Raw genomic sequence first — 27,417 nt, 5'->3', positions numbered from 1 at the left:
TAAATTTATATACTTATGAGAAGCTAAATAGAACTGTGCAAATGAAATTGAGACCCTCTATCAAGGGATTAAGAGATGGCAAGGGATTAATATGGCAAGCTGAAAAGCTGGGTGAAAGGTTTATTTCCTTTATTTGGTCTAGCTGCATTTGAACAGAAGAGAAATTATGTGCATGCACAACTCAAAGGCAGATGACAAATGCTAATCCTTACCAAACAGTTGATCTATCATGGATTTGTTTTACATAAGGGCTCTCCTCCCTCTAAAGGATGCTTATTGAACTACCCAGATATTAAAGGAGAGTGAAAATTGTCCTAGAATGCCTACAAGGGTCGATTTTTATATGAGGCTTGTGGTATGCTTTAAGAATCACTGCAGTGTTCTTTCTTAACTAAAACTATATGAGTGCAAAATCAGATAAGAGAAATCATTTATAACAGCTTTTAAACCCCAAGTTTATGTAGAGATAGGGCTTAGACACATTTCCTCTTAGCAGTAATTTAAAGGACTTAAAAACGCACAAGATATGTAAGAGCTCCAAAGAACTGCAAAGATTGAGGTGTGGGTAAAAAGGATCCCACAAGAAAATCTAGGACTAGGGAAAAGTTTATTCATCCTGTCTAACCAAGCTGCTAAAAGAGAAAACATGTTTTGGCCTGGGATTCTGCCCTGGGGTGGGGAGGAGAAGAAGTTATGTTTTAGGAAATAGTTTTGACTACTAGGTAACTTGAAAAATATAAGGTTCTGCTTTCTGTGATTCCCAAAAGGAAATAAGGAGTTTTAGGGAGCCAAGAAAGGAAAAGAGTGTCCTCTTTTCAGTTCACTTACTCTAATATCCTGATCAAGATGAGATACAACACTGAGGACATCATTTTCTGTCTTTTCAGCCTGCACTTGTGGTGAGTTGACCTTGGCTGGCGACCAGATGCCCACCAAGCTGCTCTATCATTCCCCCTCTTCAGCAGGAGAGGGAGGGAAGAAAATAAGATGAAAAGGAACTTGTAGGTCAAAATGAAAGCAGTTTAATAAAGAAAAAGCAAAGGACATGCACAGAAGCAAAGGAAGACAAAAAGATTTTATTCTCTACTCCCACCAGCAGATGTCCAGCCACTTCCTAGGAAGTAGGGTTTCAGTATGCGTAGTGGTGGCTCCGGAAGAAAAATGCAGCTTTTATTGCTGAGCATGACGTCATATGATATGGAATATCCCTTTGGTCAGTTTGGGTCAGCTGTTCTCGCTATGTCCCTTCCCAACCTCTTGCCCATCCCCAACCTACTGGCCTTTGGAGGGGGGGCAGTTTGGAGACACAGCCTTGATGCTGTGCAAGCACTGCTCAGCAGTGGCCAAAACACTGGTGTGCTATCAACATCTTTCTAGCTACAAAGACAAAGCGCAGCACTATGAAGGCTATGGGGAAAGTTGAATCCATCCCAGTCAGAACCAATACACCGCTGCATAATTTCAAGGACATTCAAAGAAGACTATCTTAGCCATAAATCCTTAAAACTGAAGGAAGCAACATGCCACTGTCTTCTGTTGGGCGTGGTCGTCATCCTAGGTCTGAGAAATATTTATTTGACTGTTGTCCAAATGTAAAACCAAATCTGACATGGCTCAGATTTACTGTATTTTGCTCTGATTAAAGGGCTGTAAAAGCTAATTTCCATACATGAGAACCAACAAATATATCTGCATCCATGTTCCAGTGCACAGAATGAAAAATGCAGCATATCACCTCAAGCAAAATGTCAGTTCCTTGATCCCTAATGCAGGTATTTTTTTTAATTTCAGCTACTATTTGAGCTATTCACTTTTTATTTTATTTTTTTAAGGCTAAGAGACATCAACATTTTTCTCAGATGCAAAATGGTTCAATAAATCTGCATATGAATCTGTGGCAACTGCTATTCCCAATTTAACGTCCAGCTCTCAAGAGAACCCTATAATCCCCAAAAGAAAAGCATTTCCTCTAGTCCTGACAGCTGAAACTAGGGTCTGAAATCACCATCCTGTTGGAGGACTAGGGGAGAACAATGGATTCATCTATTCCATAATTCTTAAAAGGGTTGGGGATAAAATACATGTATCCTTTCTTGCTGGCAATCCCAGTAAAATAAATTCTCAAGTTTTTCAAACTGTGAATGCTTAGGGGAGCCTATTAGCTCATAAAGCCTGTGTAATTTAATGCATGCTGTGTCTACGGTGTTTAACTGCATACTACTGACGTAGACAAGCTATTAAACAAGTATGGGTATATCCACAAAAGCTTATCATCTGAAAGTTGGACCAGTTACACTGGCAACAGGATAACTTATGTTACTTGTTCTAATATGGTTTTAGGAAATATCCATCTGTCTGAAAAAAACACAAAAGGCGGATTTATGATGAAATCTGGGCTTGCTGGTGAGGTGCCAGGGCGTAGTTGCTCAGCGCTCATGGGCCAGTGTGCCAGTATTTCTGAAAGCCAGAAGGCACACCACATCTCAAGGGTCAAAACTACACGCACAACTCCCTCTCTGAAATGCTTATACACCAATGCACACAGCATGGGGAATAAGCAGGAAGAGCTGGAGATCTGTGTGAGGTCACAGGGCCACTATCTCATTGCAATTACTGAGACATGGTGGGCAGCTTGCATGACTGGAATGCTGTCATGGATGGTTACATCCTTTTCAGGAAAGACAGACCAGCGAGGCGTGGTGGTGGAGTTGCACTCTATGTGAGAGAGCATTTGGAATGCATTGAGCTCTCACTAAGGGTGGATGAAGAAAGGGTCGAAAGCTTATGGGTAAGGATTAAGGGGCAGGCAAATATGAGGGACACTGTTGTGGGTGTTTATTACAGGCCACCTGATCAGGATGGGGAAGCTGATGAGGCTTTCTACAGACACCTGAAGGTAGCCTCACAATCGCAGGCCTTGGTTCTCATGGCGGATTTCAGTCACCCTGATATCTGCCGGGAAGACCACACAGCCAGGCACGCACAGTCCAGGAGGCTCCTCCAGGGCATTGATGATAACTTTTTGACACAGGTGGTACAGGAGCCAACAAGGAGAGCAGCACTCCTGGACCTGGTACTGACCAACACAGAGGGACCGGTGGAGGACATTAAGGTTGGGGACACCCTAGGTTGTAGTGATCATGAAATGATAGAGTTCAGGATCATGGGTACCACGCACAAAACATCAAGAAGTAAAATTACAACCTTGGATTTCAGGAGGGCTAACTTCGACCTCTTCAAGAAACTGCTTGGAGAGCTCCCGTGGGCTAGGGCTCTGGAAGACAAAGGGGCTCAAGAAAGCTGGTTGATATTCAAAGACCACTTCCTCCAAGCTCAGGATCGGTGCATCCCTAAGAGCAAGAAATCGGCCAAGGGATGCAGGAGACCTGCATGGTTGAGCAAGAAGCTTCTGAAAAAGCTCAAGTGGAAGAAGGAAGTTTACAGTAAGTGGAAAAAGGGACTGACCCCTTGGGAGGATTACAAGAATGCTGACAGAGCGTGCAGGGATGAAACAAGGAAAGCCAAGGCCGCCTTGGAATTAAACCTGGCCAGGGATGTCAAGCTCAACAGGAAGGGCTTCTACAAGTATACTGGAAGCAAAAGGAAGACCAGAGAAGTTGTGGGCCCACTGTTGAATGAAACAGGAGCCATGGTGATGGAGGATGCGGAGAAGGCGGAGTTACTGAATGCTTTCTTTGCTTCGGTCTTTACTGCTCGGCCCAGCCCTCAGGAGTCCCAGGCACTGGGGGAAGTAACAGGGAAAGAGGAAGACTTCCCTTGGGTTGAGGAGGATCGAGTGAGGGATCAATTAGATCAATCAGATATTCACAAGTCCATGGGCCCCAATGGGATGCACCCGAAAGTGCTGAGGGAGCTGGCGGAAGTCATTGCCGGGCCGCCCTCCATAATCTTTGAAAGGTCCTGGAGAACAGGCGAGGTGCCTGAGGACTGGAGGAAAGCCAATGTCACTCCAGTCTTCAAAAAAGGCAAGAAGGAGGACCCAGGGAACTACAGGCCAGTCAGCCTCACGTCCATCCCTGGAAAGATGATGGAACAGCTCGTTCTGGGCGCCATCTCAAGGCATGCGGAGGAAAAGAAAGCTATCAGAAGTACTCAGCATGGATTCACCAAGGGGAAATCATGTCTGACTAATCTGATAGCCTTCTGTGATGGCATGACTGGATGGATAGAGGAGGGGAGGGCAGTAGATGTGGTCTACCTTGACTTAAGCAAGGCGTTCGACATGGTCTCCCACAGCATTCTCATAGGGAAGCTTAGGAAGAGTGGGCTTGATGAATGGACAGTAAGGTGGATAGATAAGTGGTTGAAAGACAGAGCTCAGAGGGTCGTGCTTAGGGGCACAGAGTCTAGTTGTAGGTCAGTGACGAATGGTGTTCCCCAGGGGTGAGTACCGGGTCCAGTCCTCTTCAATATATTCATCAATGACCTGGATGAGGGGATAGAGTGCACCCTCAGCAAGTTTGCTGGTGGCACAAAGCTGGGGGGGGGTGGCTGACACACCAGAAGGCTGTGCCGCCATACAGAGAGACCTGGACAGGCTGGAGAGTTGGGCGGAGAGGAACCTTATGAAATTCAATAAGGGCAAGTGTAGGGTGCTGCACCTGGGGAGGAATAACCCCACGCACCAGGACAGGTTGGGGGCTGACCTGCTGGAGAGCAGCTCGGTGGAAAGAGACCTGGGAGTCCTGGTGGACAACGGGATGACCATGAGCCAGCAATGTGCCCTTGTGGACTAAAAGGCCAATGGCATCCTGGGGTGCATCAAGAAGAGTGTGGCCAGCAGGTGTAGGGAGGTCATCCTCCCCCTCTACTCTGCCTTGGTGAGGCTGCACCTGGAGTACTGTGTCCAATTCTGGGCTCCCCAGTTCAAGAAGGACAGGGAACTGCTGGAGGGGGTGCAGCAGAGAGCTACCAAGATGATTAGGGGACTCGAACACCTCTCTTATGGAGAAAGGCTGAGGGATTTGGGTCTCTTCAGTCTGGAAAAAAGATGGCTGAGCGGGGATCTTATCAACACTTATAAATACTTAAAGGGTGGGTGTCAGGAGGATGGGGCCAGGCTCTTTTCAGTGGTGCCCGGGGACAGGACAAGAGGTAATGGGCGCAAACTTGAGCATAGGAAGTTCCACCTAAACATGAGGAGGAACTTCTTTACTTTGAGGGTGGCAGAGCACTGGAACAGGCTGCCCAGAGAGGTGGTGGAGTCTCCGTCTCTGAAGGCATTCAAAACCCACCTGGACATTGCTGTACAACCTGCTGTAGGTGACCCTGCTCTGGCAGGGTGGTTGGACTAGATGATCTCCAGAGGTCCCTTCCAACCCTATGATTCTATGATTCTATCTTTGAAAGGTAGGTCAGATTTCAGGCTTCTGGAAGAGTCACATATATCCTGCCATAGAAAACAAATGAAAATGTTAATGAAAACATATAGTGTCTCATTACAAAATAAGGTACATATATACATATAAACCAAAACTTATACTTATATTGCACTACATAAACTGTCTTAAACTGCTAAACATTTGCATAGGATTGCACATGATAATGGACGGTGAATACCACTCAAGGAAACTGCATGCTGCAAACCTTCCTGCATTTTTTACCATTGTTTCACGGCTTGGTAAAAAGCATGCTACCACATCCATCAGCCATTATCAAATCACAGCCACCGCATGTTCCCTCACCTCTGGCAGTGGGTATCGTTCCCTACACATCTTTCCTTCACATACTGCCCCATCTGACCCCAAGTTCCACTAACTCAAGTTTTCTATGTCTGCTCTGATTTTATCAGGCTTAACTCCCATTATGACAAACGTGGGCAATTTTCTTCTCATTAGTCATATCTAAGACATAGGTAACTTGTGGTAGTCTCTCGCAATATTTCAATGTGAAAACAATTACTTCTTAATATCTCAGCTTTTTCAACATGCAAGTTTCACATATGAAAGGTAAAACATTTCACATTAAACTAAAACAAATTCATTTCTTCACTATTTAGAAGTCTGTCTATTAAGTTGCTGAGTTGAATATAAATTAAATTATTCTGTGTAATGTTTTACTCCCTTTCTTGAATTCTGAGTTGTCTCTTTGGGCTGGGACAGAAATGACAAGAAAATACTCCAGTATTTTAGATGTCAGAAACAACTTTTGACATTGTGTGGCTTTAGACCTAACTTGTTTGTTTTTCCTGCTGTTCTTCCTCAAGTTCTCCACATCTTGTCGCAATAACCCAAAACATTCAATACCTCAAAGTATATATATATCACTATTTATTTTGGCTCTCCCTATGCAAATTCCATCCCATCAGTTTCTATTAGTGCTGGTTCTTGTGAGGTCCTCTAGGCTACAAATAAAAACTATTTTGTCATAGTATGGGACTCTATCTAATCCCTATCTTAAGGTCAAACCTATTAATCTTATTTTAGCCTTATATGTTTTTGACAAACTCTTACATAAAGCTTGAATAATAAATACTTGTTTTTATAAATTTTTCTGGATTTAAATAGTGCTACTTCATCAGCTAGAGGTTTTCTGCCTTGGATGCAATCCTCAAAAAGACAATCTATAAAAATATTTTGCAAGGGTGTCAATAATGTGTTTACACAGTAATTTTTACAGGGAGCAGAGCAACCACCAGGGACCATGGATGTGTATCCTATCTTTGGCCATTTTCCAGACTTGCTAGTCATGTTAGAAACTTACAAAATATCTGGATGACTTCCCTTTCATTTTATTTTATTTGTATGTTGTTCATTTAGACATTATTTAACTGTGCCCTCCTTTCATCTTCAGCTAGATCTCTTATGCTTTCTTTATTTCCCACAAAAAAATAAATTGCTATTACTAGAACAGGCAGATTTCACCTTATTTTATGGATAGTTGAAGGATGCTAAATGTAAATTCTTTACCGTATCCTTTTATCCTTACTTTGATAGAATAAAAAAGAGCATGTTTTCACAGATGTTCCCACGGTTTCTCTCAGGCTAAATGAATTGACAAGAATAAGTAGGGATTAGCAATGCTGATCTTTGCTGCAAGTAACATTTATACTGAGATCAACTGCAAGACTTTGTCCTTTAGTTGTACAGATCCCAAAATGCTGTATTTCAGAATATGGGAAAAATTCTAAGTCTTCAAGTTTCCTTTTTTTTTGTTTCATCCTGGCTGCATTATGATTTAGGGAAGTGGCGTTAAATAGTTCTGCAAAATATTCTGTATTTGACAGTGTCTATCCATATTGTTAAGTGCGAAAGAAATGTTTGACTGAAAAGCATAACAAGTCTGTATCTCAGATGAAAGTTCCTCATTTTGCTCTATGATAGCTCTAAAAAACCAGAGAATTCCTTCAGCTCACGTATTTTTCACTGGGCTGCTCTGTTAATATCTCACTAAGCCATAATACAGTCTTCTCATCAGACAGAGGCTTATTAAAGGTCTGCTGTATGTCTTTTTCTACCCACAGAAGATGATCCCAGCAGGGAGGAGGCTGTAGTCAAATGCTTAATTTGGTTATAAATAAAGGATTCAAAAAGCAGTTCTCCATTCTTGACAGATCCATTGATTTCCTGAATTCTTGGCAGGTTTGTTATGGCAGATGTGTTCAGTAGAACTGTAGGGTATGCTTATAGCTACTTACAGATTTTTGGAAGCTGCTGTTTCTGCTAAGTTATGCAGTTTAGAACTGGAAACCCACATTTTATAATAAAACTTGATGACATCTGTCACAGCTTGATTACTTATGTTGAGGTAGTACCTTAAGTCCCTCAGTATGAACAAATAATTGTGTGATAGTAATGCTGCCATCTATCCGAAGGCTAAAATCAGTTTTCTATCAAATCTTGAAACAAAAAAAGGCTCCAAATGGGTATAAAGACAAACCTTTTCACCATGAGAATAGTAAAGCATTGGAACAGGTCTCCCAGAGAAGTTTGTGCAGTGTCATTATTGTCATTATTGGAGATTTTCAACTTAGACTGGATAAAGCCCTGAAGAATGTGGTCTGACCCTGCTTTGAGAAGGACCTCTTAGGGCCCCATGCAACCTGAATATTCCTATGACTCTATAAGAACTATTTTGTTTCCGATTTGGAAGAATTGGTGTATTATTTTTGCTCCATGGAAGTTCTAAGTTAACTGCACATCATCTTAATTAGATATTAGTTAATATGGCACATCCAATGAACATCTCTATAGTTTTTATTGTCAAAGTCCCATTTTTTAGATTTAATTTCAGAAGAAACTGAAAAATCTAAATAAAAAGTTGGGATTACTTTCCCCTCTAATCTGTAATTCTTAAATTTTGGCAATAGATCCACCAGTAAAACTTAATTTGCTTGAGTTATGATGAAGAAATACACTGAAATACCGGAATGTTATTTATAATCTAGTTTCAGTCTACAATTTTATGGACTTTCCAATGCTAATCCAAAGGAACAATTACTTGCTATTCTTTTTATCATAGTTAGTCATTCAATGTACAAAGAAGATAAATTAATCACAGAAAGACAAGATCAAAGTGCAAGAGCAGCCATGACTACAAAACAACACTCACATGACTTGAGATGTCTCCAGAAACAAGACTGGAGCAGACACAGTGGAGTAACAGAGAAGGGAGAAGAAATTTTGTTTTTCTTGATTAACGTTTTTAGTAGCAACAGTGGTAGAAAGGCACTACTGAAATTCCAAAACATATTGCATTATTGTGTAATCTGAAATGAAGGGAACAGGATAAAAATACATTTGTAGCAGTTCTTCAGAGAGAGAAACTGCAGAGCACTACATATACCATAATTTGTAACAGTTCTGCTTTCATTTATCAGCTTTACCTGTAAATTGCCAAAAGGTGTCATCTATGTGAGAATAATAAAAAAACCCAAACATTTATAGAACTGGCACTGAAGGGCTAAGACTTAGGGTGGATTGTAGGAGTTCAAATGACTTCCTAGTGTCAGGGAATCAAACAGTAGTTTCGTATTCATCATGTGACCAAAAGTTCTCTCTAGAGACTGAATTTCTCAAATAATGATGAAGTCCATTAAAACTTACTGGAATATGAAAAGGCTAGACCAGGGCTTTAGGAGGAAATTACTTCAGTTCATGTCAAAAGTAAATTGGACTTATCCAAGATTTTTCTTTCTAATTAAGAGAGAACAAAAGGTAAATATATAGCAAGCATTCACAATGTTAATCTGTGTAATTTTCTGTAGTTTAACTATGAAATACAGAGGAATAAGGCAGTTATTATCTTTGCCTAGCTTGAGGCAAATTCTCTTTGTAATCCTAAAATTGGGTAACTTCTGAGTACTTCATGTAGAACTAAACTTGTTCTGCTGAGTTAAAAAAACTATACTTTTAATGCCAGTAGTAATTTAGGATCTATTTTATGGAAGTATTGTCATGTGGCCAATGCAGATAGCTATCTAGCAGATTTTATAGGAGTCCTCAGGCACCTGATCTTTATTGCAAACTCCATCTGTGGGAACCTGTTTGTTGTACTTAGCTGCCAGCAGATGCATCTAACATTAGCATCTTCCGGTAACTTTCAGAAGTACCTCCACACAAAAAGAAGGCGTAAAAAAAAAAAAAAAAAGAAAAAAGAAGGGAATGTTCAGTTTATATCAAATTAATTCCATTACTCTGAGTTTGGCAAATGTAGTCATTTTTCTGGGTAGTGCCACAGGTAGGCTACAAACAGGTACACTGGGCTTCAAGGTTTAAGCATAATACAACTACACAAAGATACTAATTCTTCTCCTGAAAGGCAGTTAGCTGAGATGGAGCTGGGAATAAGGGCTAAAGCTTTCAACAGCCAAAGTCCCTACAAACTGCTTCGTGCAACAGATGTATTCTAAAAGTGTAGGTGTGAAAAGCGTATTTCTGGTATCCTTTAAAAGAAAGCAGACAGCTTAGCACAAACACCCCATATAGGAATGATTCAAATCAGAAGTCTTGCTTCTCTTAAAGCCCATATTGATCTTCAGGGGGCAAAAGCCGGTAAGGTAATGGATGCTATGAACAAAATGGCCTACAATCACTCTGAGAGAAATGATGGGGCAACGACACTGACCACAGTGTCCAGGTGAACTGATCCATTTGCACTTGATTACCTCAACTGTACATTCATGAAGGACAGGTGATATTTTAAATTATTCTGTTGTCTTAGGGAGTGCTATACACCAACAAGGCAATGCTTGTTCTATGGAAGTAGATTATTTCCAGAGAGTACAAAGGCTGTTCTCAGTCTGTGGGTTTACAAGAACTACCTGCACCTACTACTTCAATCTACACGTCTCTAGAGATTTGCCATGAGTTCAACTGGTACCAAGGCCTGTCAGCCTGCAGCAGGAATGACAGAATAAAACAAGCTGTGAGGGCATAGCTGGTTAGAAAACTGACTGACTTAATGTGGTGGGCCTGAATTTATGAGGTTTTAGGGAAAGTGATGCTTGTCCCCTGGTTCTTCCTCTCTCTTTCCCCAGCAAGATATCTTTCTCTTTCTGGTTGGGACTGGCCTCCATTCTGCTGAGACAAGCCAGAATGCTGAGGCTGCCCTAAAAATGTTCCTGCTTCCAGTACTCCAACAAAAGAAAGCCATGAGTTGACCCCTTTCTCTAAGTCATTGGATGAGTTGTATATGAACTGGGTTAGACTGAGCTTCCCTACTGCTGCCTTTGGAGCTACTGGATCTGTGCCAGGTGTACTGGTCCCCCACTGGGAAAGCTCAAGTGGAGTAAAAGCTCCAGTGCAGAAGCTAGACCACAGGTATCACTGTATCCTCTGGATCCAGGGATCACACTTGACAATCGCATTTGCTGGAGGTAGATGTGCAGAGTAGGATTCAGTGCAGAGGTTAAGACATCTGCATTTATGTGTACATGTACACATATGATTCTACTGATCTGAGCTCTTCTTGCAGTGGAGAGCTACTCACCCCAAAGGGAGTACGAAGTAACTGTCAGCTATGTCACTGTATAAGCTTCACTGGCTGTATGCCATGATCTCCAGTCACTGTAATTGGAATTTAGAAGAGTAGTGCACATCTGGATGTGTAGGTGTCTTAAATCTGGACAGAATTCCACCCTCAATTCTTGCAGATGAACTTTTCTTCCAAAGCTGTTAGAGGCATAATAGACACTTCCTAAAGAAATTGCACAAGCCCAACAAATTATTGAACTACACTGCACAGCAACCTACAAGATGGCCTGGTAGGTTTCTGCATTCATTCAATGGCAATGATAAAATAGATTCATCTAGTATGAAGATTTATACACAGAACAGAAATCAGAAGTGCTGCACTTCTGCTGGTATTTTTAACTACATACTTTCTGTACAGAAAAGTTCCTGTTACAGTCCACCCCTATTGAAGCTGCTGTTGCTCTGAATGGAGCAGAGCACCATATTTTTTCACATGAGGTAGGTCAGAATGCCCCTAAGGGAAAAGGATCAAACAACCAGTAGAATGGTGGCCAACAAGGAAACTCTATGATAGGCAGGTAAACAATAAGTCATTTCCTATTCACTGTGTCTACTATTTTTAAATTATATTTGGGTTTTTTTATAGTAAAGGCCAGAGAACTATGATCAGGTTCAATACATAGGGGCTTTCATATTTTCTCTCCGGATCCAATACGAGGCAGAGAGGAAGCAACCCTCTTTTAGAGAGACAAAGAGATCTCACAATGACTTGAAAGTTTAGAGATCTCTGTACCATTGTTGGAGATGATCCCACTATGAAAATAACTACACTGATGTAGAAATCTTCCTCAAGGAAGATCATAATGGGGATATCTAAATTCTCTGGCACTCCATATGTCAGCATCGCCCATGATGCTATCACAAGCAGCAGGTTTGAGACAATGCTTATCAGGGCAAACACTTCTAGTATGCTTATAATTAAAGAGCTGTCATCAGGGGAGAAAAACCTGAGACTAACTTGCTGTTACTACTCCAAGATGATTCGGTTCAAAGTTGCTGTCAGTAAGCAAAGAATCTGTGCATCAGCCCTAACAGAGCAGAGGCTTTTAGGCTACATCTGTACCACAACATTAAACCGCACCAAGCCATGGGCTCTAGCCCAGGTGGAAAACATCCACGCAGCACATCTCCTGGCATGCTTTGCCCCATGCTAACTAACACTCAGTTGTTCAGGTACTGTTCTCAGTTGGCAGCACAGATGAGGGCAAATTATTTTGCAGGAGGAGATGGATGTGAACCCTTTCATGATATTTGCTCTCCAGAAAAAAGAAAACACCCTTATGAGGGCCCAAAGTGCACTAATGGCCCTGACCAACCTCACCTGGAGCCTCCACCCAAGCTGTGGGACCAGACATTCCATTTAAGCTCAGACCTGGGCCTGAGTTAGAGGAATGCTGATTCCTAGTTCAGCCACAGTTGTGGCTGGTGGTGGACCCTGTTAATCTAGACAACAACCTGCAGGTTGTCTTCCTGGTTTTACCTTGGCCCTGCCTCATCACCATGGGTCTGCCAAGTGATTGCTGGACCTGATCCTGATCTGCAGGTTGGCTTTCAGGCTTGCCTGTTGAACTACCTCATCACTGTGGTATAGATGTGGACTGATGGTTTGATCTGGCTGCCATCTATGAGGCTGACCTGCTCGCTGGCGGCTCTGCAGGAGTCCCTGCTGCTCCCAGCCCTCATCTCGGAGGGAGCAGCTGGCCTGTGCTGCTCCCTGACAGCCCAGGCATATTTTATTTGCCGGTGTGAGTTTAGATCTGCAGAGCCTGTGCTGCCAGGGTGTCAGATGTCCACCTCCAGCACTGGTGTTGTTCACAGTAGTTCCTAAGAGGAGTGTTCCCTGAGGAAAGATCCTTGGGGAGATCCTTTGTCATGCCGTTAAACCAGATGGGCACATCAACGGTTCCAGATTCTAAGCCAGCAATGATTTGGGAAAAGTGTTTTCAAAAATAGTTTCACCAATTATTGTTTTTTGACACTGAGCATTTGTGAGGACTTTGTCAATCTGTTGTGGTTCAAAACTAAGTTTAAAAAAAAAAAAGAGCTCATGACGTTTCTGACAGATCTGGCCAATGTCAAGGCTGGATATGCAGTCTTCCCTTGAGCAGACTGATTTTGACTGTCAATACTGCAAGGGTTTAGTACACCTGCTAGTATTCCTGTAGTCACATTTAAGAAAATACTCTGGCATAAGCAGAAATGTGGGGAAAAAAGATACTTTGTAGTATAGAGGCATCAGCTAGGGCTTGCAGTGCATATGAACATATGCTCTCAGCCACTGTGTCATGGTTTGGGCCAGACTGGCCACTGAAATGAATGACAGATGCTCTCCCCAACCTCTCCCTTCAGGGAGAAAAGGGTGAGAGAGAAAGATACATGAGTTTAAGAGAAACTAAACCACTTCAAATATTATTAATAAATTTATAACAAGAAAATAATGAAATGGATATATATAAAACCAATGTCGAGCTCCCAGGATGATGATCACATCACCCACAGGAAAGTCCAAGGCTGAACTCAGCAATGGACAGGAACTGGATTCAGGAATGTATGGATCAGGATAAAAGGCAGGCAGACAGAGAGAGTCCTCCTCAGACATCAGTCGTCGAAGAAAGAGGGCTAACCCTTTGATCCCTCAGCTTTTATACCAAACGTGGGGCAGATGGGATGGAATACACCTGCTGGTGAATTTTGGGTCACCTGTCCTGTCCGCTCCTCCATGCAGGTGGGACCCCTCTACGCTCTTCCATTTCCGACCCTCCAATGGGACATATAACAACCTTGGTTGTTATAGCAATAAGTATAAGCAAAAGCCTCTCTGAATACCATGCCTTGGTATTAAGTATAAACATTAGGTCTTATCACTCCGTAAGAGGACCACTGTCTGGAAAATACACCATTAATTTCAGAGAGTTCAGTTAGTTAGAAGAGGCTTAGCTGAAAAGTAAAATTACTGGACAGAAAGTTAGTTCTGTTTTACCTCAAACCAGGACACACTGCCACTATGTTTGACTAAAACTTTAACATGTGATTTTATATTCCATTTCTGTAAGTAACATTATATTACATTTCTGTAAGTAAAAACAGTGCAAGTTTGTTTGTCTGACAGTTGTATTAAAAAATAAGCTTACAAATGCAATCATTGGCATGAATATACAGTGTTAATTTATCTCTATTATGTAACCCTACCATATATCATTTGCAGATCTGCCCAGACAAAACTTCTCTTTGTATAATAGGAACCTGTTTCAAGAGTGGTCTATGACAAGCCCTCTGGGATTACTTGGTAATTACACTAAAGGATTCAGCATTGAACACATCCTAAAATACCAAGAAAGATTTTGTATTATTTATGGTACACTCTTCTAGTAAATGCTTATGCATTTCATAAGAAAATAACTTCTTTGATAATTCATCTGTAAACCTTTAGTGTAATTGACTATTTGCAAAGTGATGGATTTTACTGGAGATTGTAATTTGTGGATTTGAGCAGCCTGACTTTGTATGGCGAATTATGAAAACTGCAAACTTCGTGTCTGGTGCCTGTAAGATGAACAATTGTCTCTCCAGGAAACCAGAGGATTGCAAATCATTATGCTGTGGGGAAGTCACTATGGGTAAGTCTATTTATGTTCTGTTGTTCTTTTTCCCTTAAACAAACTGCTGTCCTTTAAGCCCATTTGTAATCCTGAGCAGGACATTCAATGGGTATTAGGCCACCTCCTTTCTTTTTCCCTGTTGACTAGATAGGACTTGAGATTGTTTATTAGTGACCCTAAAACCTGAATCCCGCCCTTGTTCCTATGAAACAAAGCCTAGCAGCAGGCCTTCCATAATGAAATTAAAGCCCCAGAAGTATTAATATGACTAGGAAACCCATTACTATCTTCGAAACAGTCACACATTAAAAAAAGGTCATCTTTTATCACCAAGGGATTTTGTTTGGTTGGCCTGGACACCTCTGCCATTTGGGTACTTAATTATCTTCATGTTACTCTCTTAATTAAGAATGCAGAAAGAGGGTGGCATTTCTTACCAGACTTGCTCTCTACTGTGAAAATGTTTTGGGTTTTTTTCCACATTGTTCATGCTTTTGAGCTCAATGAGTGAGTTTAAATTTTTTTTAAGACATTTATAAATTAAATTACAGTTGTGATGGTATTGTCTTAATAGTGGTGATTTTAGAGAAATATCTTCTAAATTATTAGCTTTTGTTCACAGGTTGAGATTCTTAATGAAGCCAACTGTAAATATTCATAATATAAATGGTTTAAGGGTATTTTAAGAGGTCAACTGTGTAGTGGGCAAGATGTTCAAACAAATGAACAAGATTCAAGTAGTAAGCCTCAGTCTCTTGCTGCAGATGTTAAATGGTATCACCTGGAGTTTGTGTACTTTTTTTACCTCTCCTTTCTCTTCCACACTAGGTTTATTAAGACTACTTTTTGCCTAGAGTTTTAGTACCTAATACTAACTTATACATCATGTTATTTTCTAGTCAATGAGTAGTTCCATTTGAATGACTGAACGGCCATATAAAAGTCTGGTTTGAGCTTCGGTCAGCATAATAATACAAGAAAATACCCTCCATAACAGTTTTTCTGGCAAACAAATAAAAAGATATTGTAGACATAGCCTTAGGTTGCAAATTCTTCAAAGAAGGGATTACAAGTTACTTTGTTCGCATACCTCCTACAGCCCAATAATATATCTAACTACTAAGATGTTTTGAAAAAGTTGGAAACCAGTGCCGAGACACCTGCAGAAAGCCACAGTAAATAAAAGAGGGCCATCGTTTTATAACTAAGTAATGACAAAGCGATTCATCTTCATCTATTTTAGTAGATAGTGATAGTTTAATTTCTGGTGAATGTTACCAAAAAATATCTGACAAGCATATTTGCATTTTCTTTTTTGATACTTCTCTTGTGGAGGCAAAAAATAAAGTGTTCATCTTCCGGAAAATAGAAGAAATGGTTCTTTGTATGATGAGATGTAATTATGCAAAATAGAAAGAGGGACACCTTAGGTAAATTCTAGTATTGTAAATACTGAGAAACAAACAAAAAAAAATAGTTTGTTACTACGTAAATACTAGCTACAGCATGTGAGCATACAATGCCACCTTCTTTTTGATTCCATTAGTCCCAGGATATTTAGCAACTACTGTATTTGGGGTCATAAAATACTGTTGCAAAACCCTATCAGAATGTGCTAATGAAACATACAAATTAAGTTCTGAGTCCAGTTCTGGACCAGTCCAAGAAAGATATGGATTTACTGCAGTGAGTCTGGTGCAGGGCTGTGAAGGGATTGGAGCATCTGACGTATGAGGAGAGGCTGAGATTGCTGGGAATGTTCAGCCTGGGGAAGAGAAAGCTCAGGGAGACCTTATTCATGTGTGCAAAATTTAGTAGGGAATGAAGAAGAGGGAGCCGCTGACTTCTTTCAGCGGTGGTCACTGACAGCGCAAGAGGCAACAGGCACAGATTAAAATACATGAAATTCCATCTGAAGACAGGAAAACATTTTTTTGCCTTGCAGGTTGTCAAATGCTGGACCAAATGTCCCAGAGAGGTTAAGGAGTCTCCATCCTCGGAGATACTCAAAACTGGACTGGGCGCAGTCCTGGACAACCTACTCTAGCTGACCCTGCTTGAGCAGGAGGGTTAGATTTGGTGATCTCCAGAGGTCCTTTCCAACCTCAACCACTCTGTGATTTCCCAAGCTAAGCAATGGATGAGGATCAACAAAGGTGAGTACCTAACTAATGCCCTAAGAGCATTGTGTAGGACCAATTTCCACCAGGGCCTGCTTTAAGCCGCCAAAGTCCTCACCGCACTCTAGCAGAACTCTGTAACTGCAGCATGGTCTTTCAATGCATAACTACCCTTGCACTGAGAGTTCGCTTTCTGGTACTATAACAATAAGACCGAAGAAAACTTAAATTTAAGTCTCATCCTTGTGCCTCTTCCTCATCTTTGTAGCTCTCACCTAAATTCACACACACATGCATGTCCTTGTGTCCTGTTTCATCCCTGTTCCAGCTGCCCAGATCATTATTCGCACATGCAGCATGTTGAGGAAGGTGGTAGCAGCCACTTCTCCCCTAATGAGTCAGCAGGAGACAGCTGGCAGCTCCCCGGAGACCTCCAGTGCCTGAGAACAAGAGACCACATTTTTCATGACCGTGGTATTCTGTGTGTTACATAACTCAGCTGCTGAATCCTAAGAAATTAAACAACATGGCAGTCGCCTGAACACAACATTGGTTTGGGGAAATTACAGCTCAAGTACAGCGGAAACTCTGATACTCCCCTATGGCAAATACTGTTGAAAAATTGAGAGAGTGAAAACAGTCCTTGAAAGCATTTAACAGCTGCAGACAGGCTCAGAGCATAATAGCTCTTTGATCTTGTGTATGATGGGAAGAGCACCACTGGGGGCTTAATGCCATCATTTTATGCAAATGTCACGGAAGGAGACTCCACACAGTTAAATTGTTCCATCTCAAATACAACATTTATGAAAGCCATTGCTTCTTCATTATCATCCAGGTGGATACAATAGATCATTACATAATAGAAATTAAATCTAAATGTTATCTTTGAGTTTGGAGAACTAGAAGATGCTTTGATGAGAGAGAACTGCCTGGGATATTTATAAGCCTGTTTGCAAAAAGCTACAATTGAGAAACACTGACTGTAACTAATAATGCAAACCCTACCGTATCATAAGCAAAACCCCATATATGGGCAACTGAAATGAAGACTGGCAACTGAAAAAGTACAAAGACAAAAACTAGTCATTTTTTAAAAAAATATATAAATATGTGATACAATTTCCGTTTTCTTTGTGCAATCTTATTGTGACTGAAATCAGCTGAGATTTTTTTTCAAAATGGGCTCTGCAAAGAAAAGATCTTTGAAGACATTGTTAGCAATGTTTTAAGACAATGTCTTTAGTTTAAAGAATAGGATTTCTCCTGCCTTATCCTTGAAAAAAAATATTGAAGTACTGACTTCTGACCCTGCTGTAAATTCAGTGGGTTTTTCAGGGTCTTCAAGGATATTTTTATCTTATTTATCTAAATGAAAAGGTGTTTGTTTGACATTAACTGTCTGGTCTTTCATGACATGTGTTGATTTTAAAACCCCATGAAAAGAAACATAATGATCTGGGAAAATTCTGCATCTTTAACTTGCGGCAAATGCTTTTAAAATACAGCTGAATTATTTTTTTTTCACTGCAGAAGAAAAAAAGTATAGTAACAATATGCAGAACCTTTAATGAAAAGAATGCATCCAAAAATCACAGAACTAAGTGATACATCTCTGTATAAACTATTTATTTGAAATAATTCCAAGTCAGAAGGAAAAATGGAAGTTAAATAGAGAGAGACAGATACGCTATGAAATGCATCATGAGAAATTCTAGGAGAAAAAGCTCAGAGGAAATTTACTTTAAATTGTTTGTTTGTAAAAATAAATAAATAAATTAAATCAACTTCTGCATAAGATCCCTTGGTTAAAAACAACTGAGATCATAACATTTTTGGTTCAGTGTTATGCAGCCAGAAACCAAAGCCAATTAAAATATAAACGTTAAAGGTCAATCCTTATCCTGTACTCAAGAAGGTTACTAGATTATTTTTTCCTCTTGCTCTCATTGTTACAAGTTACTGGCTCGGACTTAAATTTGAAAAGTAAAGTGGCTATCTTTGAAATGTAAGATTTCTGCTTTAAACATGAGGATTTGACAGTTATACATGGTAACTAACCATTGCTTCCAATATGGATTGGTCCTGCAGTTTTAATGACAAGCGGTATAGTGAGTACAGGCAATTCAAAAAGTAACCACTTGTTACAGTAATAGCAGAGCTTTAGATCATATTGCAGTGAACTAGTATTACCACTTCAGAAATAAAGTATCATAAGATTTGTTTTACTGCTTTCTGTGGGAAGTCTACAGTTTTTATTTATTTACTCACTTGTTTTTGTAGTAGCAGCAGTAGCCTTAATAGTGGTAGTAAATTCTCCTTGTTCCAGTTATCTTGCATTAACAAATATACAAATGAGGAGCTGAAGTAGGAAACAAAACTAAACTCTGCTCCAGTGGGTCTATTAGTGATCTACAAAGCCTTATTCCTATATGATTTATGATGTGTATGTCAGTGTCTTCTCCACCACAAGTAACCAGCTCTGCATGTGAGCCATTCTGCAGGACACCCAACTCCTTCGCTGTGTTTCCCTCTTATGCTTTGAACTACGCCGTGCTGTCACTGGTGACACGCACCCGGTCAGGCTGGTTGCTGTATGAACGCTGGTGTGCTGCAGTGAGCTCTTTTGTCTCATGTGCCAGAGCACATCAGAGCACAGTAAAACCCTCCCTTGGCTCTCCTTCAGAAACCTTTCCAAAACAGGAAAGAAAAATAAATCTCTCCTCTACACAGCTTTAAATTTTTACAAAGCTTATAGGAAATTGGTATAATTTTGATACCTCCCCCCCCATTGACAAATTTGGTTGCAATTAGGCAGTAAGTTCAAGAACTATTGAGAAAGAATTAGTAAGAGATAAACATGCCATCTCCATCATTTTTAGCCCAATGTTCTGAGGGCTTCTTTTGGCCTTTTTTTTTTTATAATTACTTTGATTTCATGAATATTCATTGAAATTATATCTGCCAAATTGAATATATTGGGGGAAAAAATAGGCTGTACTAGGGAAAAAAAAATCATTTAATCACTTTTCAGTTTTTAAAAATTTGTACTAGGAAACATAATTGATTAGCCAATTAAAGCAAGATTAATAGAGAGATGAAAGGCCTAGTAGGCTTCTCATAGAACAAGTAACAGGCAGCAGACCTTTTTGCTATTTACTACCTACTATTAGAAATGTTTGTAAAAAGCGTATGACAGTTTTTGCAAGAATTTTCTCTTAAGAGAATGTTTTTTTCAATTTTTCCCAAAATAAAAGATTTATCTATTACAGAAAGACCTGACATAACTTATGATTCTATGATTTGCTTTTTACATAATGCTGACGGGCAAAGTATGTTCGCTAAGGTAGTGCCTAATAAAAATTCAGTTTGAAAGCCAATCGTTGACAACGCTGGCACGCTGCTACAGCAGATGTTTCTTACTTTAAGATAGATGAAATTGCTCTTAACTATATCCTAGGACTGAAGATCACAGGGGGAAGAACTTGGCAAGAACAAGGTATTGTGATTCATAAAAACTGGGCCTCGTAGAAAGACTCCTGAGAAAATGGAATTCTCTCCTTAGCTCAGGGAAGTCTATTGTCATGGACCGACTTTGTTCTCTTGATCTCATATGAAAAAGCATTTTAGTGGGATTTATAGTATTTTTTTCCTGCATCTTCTTTTAAATATTTAATCTTAATGCTATTTCATAAACCAAGAATTTCTACTTCATGTTCTGCTGTCAAAACCATACAACTTGGTATCATTTTTCACCCTGAATGCTGCTCCAACAATGGGTTGAAACGTTTACTGAGCCGCAGATCAAGATTCAGATTTTTCCCACAGGTAATCCTGCTATCCATAGATGTAGCTCTACCACTTTGGGGGTTTGAGCTAGTAGGTCTGCATAGTACCTCACTTTATCAGGAGGACATAACCTACAGTTTTGAGCAACTCTAAGGTCTGATCTGGTGCTCTGTTGAGCGCTGTACAGTTTTAGCTATCCCCTCTGAATTCCCATCTCTGAAGAATTCCTGGCATCCTTGTCAGGGCAGATGATGTCAGTTACTCCATTTCTATGCTGCTTCGCACAATGGAGCTCTGTTCTTGGGTGTCCCCAGGATGCCACAATAGTATCATTTTCTGCTCTCTGAGTATCTGAACTTCTCTTAGAAACCCAGCAGAGCTGGATAGTGATGGCATTACAAACAGAAAAGTCAAAACTTTCCTTGAATTTTACTTCTTGACATACTTCTCAAAATTAAATGACTACCTTAAATGGCAGGGGCGACATCTTCAAGTCATGTGTCATACTGATTTTCACAAGTATTTTTTGCAGATCCAGCAAGATTGCAAGTATAGAGAAGATTCATTACAGCTTGCACCTTGTTTCTCTTTCAGTAAAGGGAGGAACAGTATGAGTAACTGCTGGCAATTATTAGCTTACTTTTCTCACATTAAAATACCTTTCACCTACAACCTGGACAAGGCATGTCAAATTACTGCATAGTAAATAATCACTTTCCACTCATCACTCAAAGTGATGCTTCCTCTATTAGTCATAAATTTTCTTCATGAAATGAATAATTAAGTGCCCAAGAGGCCGTTGCAAGTTCTAAACTCTTCCAACTTCTGAGCTTTATGTGAACATAGTGTGTCCCCAAAAATCAGTAGGATTTCCAGCCTGGACAGGCTGGAGAGCTGGGCAGAGAAGAACCAAATGAGGTTCAACAAAAGCAAGTGTAGGGTCCTGCACCTGGGAAGGAAGAATGCCAAACACCAGTATAGGTTAGGGGCGGACATGCTGGGAAGCAGCTCTGAGGAGAAGGACCTGGGGGTCCTGGTAGACAGCAAATTATCCATGAGCCAGCAGTGTGCCCTTGTCGCCAAGAAGGCCAATGGCATCCTGGGCTGCATAGGGAAGACTGTGGCCAGTAGGTCGAGGGAGGTCATTCTCCCCCTCTACTCTGCACTGGTGAGGCCACAACTGGAGTACTGTGTCCAGTTTTGGGCTCCCCAGTTCAAGAGGGACAGGGAACTACTGGAGCAAGTCCAGCGTAGGGCAACCAAGATGATTATGGGACTGGAGCACCTCCCTTATGAGGAAAGGCTGAAAGAGCTGGGACTCTTTAGCCTGGAGAAGAGAAGGTTGAGGGGGGACCTGATTAATGTTTACAAGTATCTAAAGGGTGGGTTTAAGGAGGACGGAGCCAGGCTCTTTTCAATGGTTCCCAGCGACAGGACAAGGGGCAATGGGCACAAGCTAGAACACAGGAAGTTCCGTTCAAATACATGAAAAAACTTCTTTACAGTGAGGGTGACAGAGCACTGGAACAGGCTGCCCAGGGAGGTTGTGGAGTCCCCTTCTCTGGAGATTTTCAAGACCCGCCTGGATGCAGTCCTGAGGGATGTGCTTTAGGCAATCCTGCTCTAGCAGGGGAGTTGGACTAGATGATCTCTAGAGGTCCCTTCCAACTCTGAAGTCTTTTATTTTAAATAAAAAAAAAATTTTTCCTCTGTTTTTCTACTTAATTTTCCTAAACTGAAATGCAAACAGTTGTAAGAGCGAATAGTCAATGAAAACAAGCTTACTTTTTGTTTTGCAAAAGCCATATGTCAATCCCTTGAAATCACTACATTTTTATATGGGTTGCTGGCCCTAACAGAGTTGACTACAGATGTGGGCTCAAAACATCATTTTAAAACACATTTAAAAAGATAGTTCTTTCCATGTTGGGTAAATACCACAGGCAAAAGAGAAGTGTTCAAGTTTTTGCTGTGTTTTATGAGTACACTGTAGGTGATTATTCCTAACTTGAGCAGAAGTACCTCCACATATTTTTTCAAAAAATGAACTGTACAATCAAAGGAAAGTGACTGCTGTGGACATAAAGTACGGCTGGGTGTGACTGTGCCGATATGCTGTATCTCCAAAGAAAGTGGAAAGCCTTTTGCAAAAAAAAGTAGCTTGGGAAAGAAAAAGCATGAATTAGAAAGTAATTCTCATTTTCTATATCCACATCTAAATTCGTAGGTCAATTTATCCCCATGAACCAAGACATTTACACAGTGTTCCAGCATCTGCTTAACAGGATTGATAACACCCACTGCTGTTGGAAGGCATAGCCATCTCTAATTGCAAAAACACCTAACAGGTAGAATTGCACTGGCAGGGATAAAGCCAGGAGGTTTCAGGCAGAAAGTAAATTGTAGGCATGACACTTGCTCATGGACTCTTCAGCCCCACCATACTCATCAGAGTCCTGACATGGCTTCTGATGGTACCCTCTGAGCACTGGGACAGACAAGTGCTATAGGCACTTCAAGAGATAAGTCCCAGTGTGGCAGCCAATCTTACAGTCCCTATGAGGTCATGAACAACATTTTCTGAAGACACTCACTGGATGCTATGCAGAGCCCAGAATGATCAGGAGCTTCCTGAGCTGGACAGACCTGGGTGGAGAAGCTGTGAGCAAGGTAGAGCTGGTTTAGTCCAGTAAGCATAGTATTTTACCATTATGACTAAAATTCCACAGGCTTGATGTTAATCTGGCAGCGTAGGAGCTCCAAACTTGCCTGGGCTAGCCTACAGCCTAAGCTGATCTTAGCTTGTTTTAACTACAATAAATATTACCTAGCAGTCAGGTTTCGTTTAAGTTACCTTTAGTTTTTAGTGAGAAGAAAGTAATTATTCTTTGTAGATTGAACTATCTATGATCATAAAACAATATATGGCTTGCAAGAGTGTAAACACAGAGTGGTACCAGAGATCCTGAAAACAACCTGAAAAATCACAATGTTCAGTCAGTGGTCACTACAGGAATACAATCTTCTTAAACCTGTTTAGATGAGAAAACTAAGAAACTGAAATAATATGAAAATAACTCATAACAAATAAAGACAATGCTCATGTACACATTAAGAAAATGGATAAACATAAACACAAGTGGACCCCAAGACAAGGAGGAAGGAACTCCTTCCCTTTTCCACAGAAGCATCAAACTCCTGCTGGTATAGAAGTGAGGATATAGACAAGATGCTGACACGCTTTTCTGTCTCCTCTGCTTGAGAAAGACTGACCGACAAGCTTAAGAACCTGGAGGGACACTGGAAAGCGAGCATGACACCAAAGAAAATAAGTAGAGACTAAGAATTTTTTTCTGCGTAATTAACTGGATTACAGAGACTTTCCCATATTAATTTGGACTGAGAATGGTAGTACTATTATTAAATGGTAGTATTGTGTCAGTATTATTATAACTTTCTTTCATTTTGATTAGACTATCAAATTAGACTTACAAAAAAATCATAGCTCCATAAATACAGAACGAGTTTCCTTCTGGCAATAATAAGATTTGGAGTGTTACACTGTGCATGCAGGTTCCAAGTTCATGCATTAGTAATAGCTATCTTCTTTCTATTCACTCAGAATTCAGAAAACGTCCATATCAGCAGAGCCCTACCACCAATCACCAGGAAAGGGGAACACCATGTGGCTGCATAGTGGCTTGAGCCGACAGAAGAGGGGAAGAGGGAATATGCAGCCAAGAGCAGAGAGACCATTGTTATTTTCCAGTGCTTTATCATATTGTACCCACACTGAACTTTTCCTTTCCCAAAGCGTTGTACAAGTACATGCATTTGAGTCATTGTCTGCAATTGTGAACAACATTTACATCTACCATCTACAAATTATTAATTCCTTAACATATATTTTAGGCCGATGATTATTATATGTAAAATTCATATCTCCTCTCAGTTTATGTGACTCATCAGATAAACAACCCAGAAAAACATAAAAATTCAGTGGAAGAATTCTTGACTTCACCTAAAATCAAACAGATCAGAAAACAGTAAAGATTAGTTACCATATGTAGTGCTGGAATAAGACCTTCTTATGCTCACTGGAATTATGGTAGCTTGATGTGTGCGAGTCTTGAATGTGAACACAATGTGTCTCATAACCAGAGCTTCTCAAATATCAAAAAAAGAATCATATTTACTGAAAAAAGATGCACTGCAAGATGCCTCTCAGTTCCTCTCCCCTAAAAGCTGTTAGTGGCTTCAAAGTCACTAATGCTCAGCTTCTAACACACCTCTCCATGACCTACTCTAAAGCCCTCTAGCACACCAACCTTTCCATTCCACATGCTGTACCTCATCTCTCTTCCTTGATGATCAAATTGCCAGCACAGCATCAATGGTATTTGATGGAATCACAGGTATTGTACCTGTCTAATGAGAAGTCTGGATTTAGGTTCTTCTTTCTACATCTGCTGTGCTGGCACACTTCAAGGCTTTGATGAAACAAAATAATGAATATCTATAAGAGCTAATTACATGCACGCATAAAAAGAAATAATCTTTTGAAGCAGTTCCTCACCTTTGTTTATTGTTTTGGAATCTCCAAGGGGTCTGACTTCTTCCTTTGAGGTGCTGTCACCAGTTCACATATCTAAAACACTATTTAGAGCTTAAATTAGGCTTGTTAAGGAAGCAGTAAGGTTAGTATGACTTCTATGTTAGGACAAACTCTATAGTCTCTCAGTACATTCGTTGAGCATGAGTCATGCTCTTGCCTCACAACAAGATAGTTCTCTTAGTTATTTATCCCTTGACATTAGAATGTAATTTTGGGATTTTTGTTTTGTTTTTATAACTGACAAAATAAAGCTGGCAGTTACAGATGTTCATAAAAGACCCATGTGAGTATAAAAATTAATGTCATATTCAACCTGCTCTCATAAAAACAACTGTTCATTGCTTCTTTCCCTCCACTTAACAACAGCTGGCTGTCCACGTGCATTTAATTGGTGCAGCTCCTAGATACTATGCAGCAAAAAGTTTTCCTCTAGTAAACCATGGTAGCTTTCTAGAAATAATCTCATTTCTCTCTAGTGATCATAGTCATATTCAATTCTTTCTCCCCAAAGCTTATCACCTTTAACTTTTCCTGGAGATCATTCTCACAGTATCTTTCTGCTAAACAAGGGACAGTGTTACCCGTATGAAGATTCCAGTGTCTTTGCACTTGACTCACCTAGTTCCTTGAATTAGGTGTAAAACTTTGCCCTCTAGTCTGTAGCCATCTACATTTCAATATAAAATGCCTCTATCCATTGAAAATTATTATTTATTTCAACATCTAATATGAAGAATACCCTTCACACAAATGTGTGATTAGTGTTAAGCCATGTGGCTCTTCACTGGCTCTTGGTGGAGAACATTCGTGATGACAATCACGTAATTTATGTGGGATTTCAATGGCCTGGATCTCCTGAAATAATATTGAGAAACGTTGTAGCTTTAAAAAAAAATAAATCTAGAAAATGTAATAATCGGGGAGCTAAAGTAGTAAGAAAGTAGATCAGAGAAGACAGATACACACTGAAGGAAAACAGATTTTTTCTTGGTGTCAATTTGTGTCGTCCTAATGGAGATAGATCAGACAAGAAATGTTTAATTCCTTCCCTTGGCTATAAGAGAGGACTGGGATAACTGACACAGATGCAGAAGTGTGCAGTGTAAGAGTCTAACGTGAAGTGAGATGAATTTACCCTGGACATTCCACAAGAGGCTTGTCATTTAAGAATTTGCATTTAAAACAGCACTGACTTTTCCCTTTTTTACACCATTGATAGAAGTTTAGAGAAGAGTAAATAACTGGAAATGGTAAAGCAAATAAGACCTTTATTTTCCTTTTAGAAAAATAGATTTTAAGATCAAATCAGAAAGATGTACTCAAGTGTAGGTCTCTTATCAAAGGTGATCAATATGTAAATAGAAAAAACTACATCAGAATGAAACAAAACTTTTGTTCAGTGTTTTTCTTCTATACTGGGTGTAGCCTTTGACATCTGCCATTTGTGGTTTGTAAATTGAACAGATGAAATAATATCTGTAAAAACAGAATATGAAATTTTTTCCTCTTATCTAGAAAAGATACTTTAGGAAAAACAAAAAGGAAGCTTCCATAAGTATCTTTTTAGAAAGCATTCTCTCTGTGACACCCTCTTTCTAAAAGTGGAGAAAATTACCCTACTTTAAGGAGAACAGAAAAATTAAAAGCAACTTTGAAAAATTTAGAAGCTCTCCAAAGTGAAGTTGTTTCAATATAATGGGAAAATGGAATTTGCAATGTGTGTGGTCCAAATGTTGAAACAACACCAGAAGAGGCTCTACTTTTTAATTAGAATCTCATTCACAATAGAAAAGATATAATCATGAATATTATTATTTGAAAAAATGTGTCAAAGATAGGAAGGAAATATTGATTGGAAAAGCATGCCTTGATATTCAGTGAAGATGCAGCCAGGATGTGTGAGTATATTTTGAGGTATCATATCAATGGGCTTGACCAATTCTTAGCAAATTGCAGACTAAATCAAATACGAAATTACATTTGACAGCATGCAGTGCAAACATGCTGATCCGGGAGCTGATGAAAAGTTGGGGGGTTATTATTTCAGATGGCAGAGGAGGACAGTGCACTGGATGTATGGGTAAAACAGATGTATGACTGTAAGCCAAAGAATGACACAACTGAGTAATGTGAGAGTATGCATAGACGGGTGCGAGATGCTCATTTCCTTGGGAATCTCAAAATACAACCTGCCTCCTTGGGTTGAGAAGTAAAGGTGCAACAAATCTGAGGGAAATGAAAACTCTTTTTATGGCTTGTGTCCTTTCCCCTTTCTCTTTTCCTGCTCTTTTTCTATGCAA

Source organism: Larus michahellis, chromosome 1 (genome assembly GCF_964199755.1).
Source record: "Larus michahellis chromosome 1, bLarMic1.1, whole genome shotgun sequence".
Taxonomy (NCBI): domain Eukaryota; kingdom Metazoa; phylum Chordata; class Aves; order Charadriiformes; family Laridae; genus Larus; species Larus michahellis.
The sequence above is the reverse complement of the archived record's forward strand: the minus strand, read 5'-3'. Positions refer to the sequence as shown.